The sequence below is a fragment of the Carassius gibelio genome, chromosome B3 (genome assembly GCF_023724105.1).
Source record: "Carassius gibelio isolate Cgi1373 ecotype wild population from Czech Republic chromosome B3, carGib1.2-hapl.c, whole genome shotgun sequence".
NCBI classification, from domain to species: domain Eukaryota; kingdom Metazoa; phylum Chordata; class Actinopteri; order Cypriniformes; family Cyprinidae; genus Carassius; species Carassius gibelio.
In genome coordinates this window covers 40,980,293-40,982,792 of record NC_068398.1, presented here as the reverse complement: position 1 = coordinate 40,982,792, position 2,500 = coordinate 40,980,293, and the positions used below count along the sequence as shown (strand labels likewise).

General features: G+C 50.1%; 1 protein-coding gene and 6 non-coding genes across 9 annotated transcripts in view; all 7 read right to left on the bottom strand.

The window, feature by feature from the left end:
* The window catches only part of LOC127953344 (zinc finger protein 271-like), an 838,866-nt gene that overhangs the window by 589,976 nt on the left and 246,390 nt on the right, over positions 1–2,500 (bottom strand). The window lies entirely within an intron of this gene.
* trnal-aag (transfer RNA leucine (anticodon AAG)) lies at positions 91–172 on the bottom strand. Its single transcript has one exon. It is a non-coding gene; the product is annotated as a tRNA-Leu (tRNA).
* Positions 567–648, bottom strand: trnal-uag (transfer RNA leucine (anticodon UAG)). The gene has a single exon. It is a non-coding gene; the product is annotated as a tRNA-Leu (tRNA).
* trnal-aag (transfer RNA leucine (anticodon AAG)) lies at positions 1,072–1,153 on the bottom strand. Its single transcript has one exon. It is a non-coding gene; the product is annotated as a tRNA-Leu (tRNA).
* Positions 1,548–1,629, bottom strand: trnal-uag (transfer RNA leucine (anticodon UAG)). The gene has a single exon. It is a non-coding gene; the product is annotated as a tRNA-Leu (tRNA).
* trnal-aag (transfer RNA leucine (anticodon AAG)) lies at positions 2,053–2,134 on the bottom strand. The gene has a single exon. It is a non-coding gene; the product is annotated as a tRNA-Leu (tRNA).
* trnal-uag (transfer RNA leucine (anticodon UAG)) overlaps positions 2,493–2,500 on the bottom strand; it is an 82-nt gene continuing 74 nt past the window's right edge. The window contains exon 1 of the tRNA in view: positions 2,493–2,500. This exon is cut by the window's right edge and continues 74 nt beyond it. This is a non-coding gene — a tRNA (tRNA-Leu).

Sequence of the window (2,500 nt, the reverse complement as noted above, 5' to 3'; positions counted from 1 at the left end):
CTGAATTGCAAGGAATGTAAAAGCGGCTGAATTTGGACGTTCACGCAGCATCACTTTGAGCAGCCACAGCAGTCTTCCAAAAGCATCTACTGGCAGCGGTGGGATTCGAACCCACGCCCCCGAAGAGACTGGAGCCTTAATCCAGCGCCTTGGACCGCTCGGCCACGCTACCCTGCACTCCTGCGCTCTCCGGCTCGCTAAGACCGGTGGAAAGGCCTCCCTGATGCTGACTAGGGCGAAAAGCTGCATTCTAATCCTGTTTTTCGTAAAACAAACCTGATCCCTAGCAGGTTAGGGCTTGCGGCAATGTTGCTGTCACAGCAAGTCTGAGGCGAATTCTGAAGAACAGATCAACACAGGATTGACTAAAATCGTCAGCAATGAAACTTTCGGTAGTCACTTAACCACAGAGGAGAACAGTGCCCCGGGAGCAGGACTCAGTCTGACTGCTTTAGCAGAAAGGAGATAGGCTGAGCACCTGGCTGCTGAAAGGCAAAGTGTACTCTCACCACGTTTTCAGAACCTTCATCGAGTACACACAGGGCCTCTGTAATTAAAACCACAGCTGGCAGCGGTGGGATTCGAACCCACGCCCCCAGAGAGACTGGAGCCTAAATCCAGCGCCTTAGACCACTCGGCCACGCTACCAGGTTGATAGTTTCTTTCCATTCCTTTTTCCACCTTCCACCTTCCGGAAATAGAGGCAACGCTACCACACTAAGCCCTTTTCAATGAGTAAAACTGGCTGTTTCCATCCTTTTGCCTACTTATTGCTTTCCACTGTTATTTTTTTCAATGAGTAAAACTGGCTGTTTCCATCCTTTTGCCTACTTATTGCTTTCCACTGTTATTTTATTCAAGCGATTTTTCCTGTTTTGAAGTAACTTCACTGTGATTGTAAACTATTGACGTCCCTGCTTCAACACGGTGCATCTGTAAGGAAGGAGCAGAGGCCGTGACAGGCTTTCAGCACCGACTTGGCTGAATTGCAAGGAATGTAAAAGCGGCTGAATTTGGACGTTCACGCAGCATCACTTTGCGCAGCCACAGCAGTCTTCCAAAAGCATCTACTGGCAGCGGTGGGATTCGATCCCACGCCCCCGAAGAGACTGGAGCCTTAATCCAGCGCCTTGGACCGCTCGGCCACGCTACCCTGCACTCCTGCGCTCTCCGGCTCTCTAAGACCGGTGGAAAGGCCTCCCTGATGCTGACTAGGGCGAAAAGCTGCATTCTAATCCTGTTTTTCGTAAGACAAACCAGATCCCTAGCAGGTTAGGGCTTGCGGCAATGTTGCTGTCACAGCAAGTCTGAGGCGAATTCTGAAGAACAGATCAACACAGGATTGACTAAAATCGTCAGCAATGAAACTTTCGGTAGTCACTTAACCACAGAGGAGAACAGTGCCCCGGGAGCAGGACTCAGTCTGACTGCTTTAGCAGAAAGGAGATAGGCTGAGCACCTGGCCGCTGAAAGGCAAAGTGTACTCTCACCACGTTTTCAGAACCTTCATCGAGTACACACAGGGCCTCTGTAATTAAAACCACAGCTGGCAGCGGTGGGATTCGAACCCACGCCCCCAGAGAGACTGGAGCCTAAATCCAGCGCCTTAGACCACTCGGCCACGCTACCAGGTTGATAGTTTCTTTCCATTCCTTTTTCCACCTTCCACCTTCCGGAAATAGAGGCAACGCTACCACACTAAGCCCTTTTCAATGAGTAAAACTGGCTGTTTCCATCCTTTTGCCTACTTATTGCTTTCCACTGTTATTTTTTTCAATGAGTAAAACTGGCTGTTTCCATCCTTTTGCCTACTTATTGCTTTCCACTGTTATTTTATTCAAGCGATTTTTCCTGTTTTGAAGTAACTTCACTGTGATTGTAAACTATTGACGTCCCTGCTTCAACACGGTGCATCTGTAAGGAAGGAGCAGAGGCCGTGACAGGCTTTCAGCACCGACTTGGCTGAATTGCAAGGAATGTAAAAGCGGCTGAATTTGGACGTTCACGCAGCATCACTTTGAGCAGCCACAGCAGTCTTCCAAAAGCATCTACTGGCAGCGGTGGGATTCGAACCCACGCCCCCGAAGAGACTGGAGCCTTAATCCAGCGCCTTGGACCGCTCGGCCACGCTACCCTGCACTCCTGCGCTCTCCGGCTCGCTAAGACCGGTGGAAAGGCCTCCCTGATGCTGACTAGGGCGAAAAGCTGCATTCTAATCCTGTTTTTGCGGCAATGTTGCTGTCACAGCAAGTCTGAGGCGAATTCTGAAGAACAGATCAACACATGATTGACTAAAATCGTCAGCAATGAAACTTTCGGTAGTCACTTAACCACAGAGGAGAACAGTGCCCCGGGAGCAGGACTCAGTCTGACTGCTTTAGCAGAAAGGAGATAGGCTGAGCACCTGGCCGCTGAAAGGCAAAGTGTACTCTCACCACGTTTTCAGAACCTTCATCGAGTACACACAGGGCCTCTGTAATTAAAACCACAGCTGGCAGCG